Here is a 687-nt window from a genome sequence, read left to right on the forward strand (position 1 = left end):
AGGACAACTTTTGGGGACAGTTCAGTTTTTAACAATTCTTTTGTTAGTAGATGATTCACTAAGAGAAACAACACAAAGTCTTAAAAAGTTAACTTGTTGTGTGAGCCTTGTGTAAAAATGGACACAAGTTAGTTGTTACTTTTAAAGGAAAAGGACCATGTGGCCCTTTTCAGTTTATTCTGAAACACAGATTAATTGTAAAGATAGTCGTAGGTACTTCCATTTAAGATTTTAGAGCAGAATATATTACCACTAATAAACAAAAACAGACCCTAACCTCTGAAATCAGAATACAGCCTCTGAAGGAGGAACGAGTAACTTCATACAGTAAAAGTCTAACTATGACAGTATTTAAAAGAAATAGAAAATACATTCCATAGCGAACATCCACGATTTTAAATTTTTTTTCCTTGCCAGTCCTTACATGAAAAAGGTTTTGTTCCTTGCAAAAGCTTGCGCTCCTTTCAAGCAATGTTCTGTATTTTGCTGCAATTCTCCTGAGTCACCACTTGAGGGTCTCTAAGATTCTTGTGTCTCATATTTGCAAATCAGATTTATATTCACATTAAAGCTATTGCTTATGTTAAAAAGAAAACTTTAGGTAAAATATCTGTGTACTTGTTATCAGTAAGAAGTGGTTATAACATCTACAGAAGATCTTACTGCAGCAAATTATTATTATATTTT

The sequence above is a fragment of the Nestor notabilis genome, unplaced genomic scaffold (genome assembly GCF_000696875.1).
Source record: "Nestor notabilis isolate BGI_N333 unplaced genomic scaffold, ASM69687v1 scaffold6357, whole genome shotgun sequence".
NCBI lineage: Eukaryota > Metazoa > Chordata > Aves > Psittaciformes > Psittacidae > Nestor > Nestor notabilis.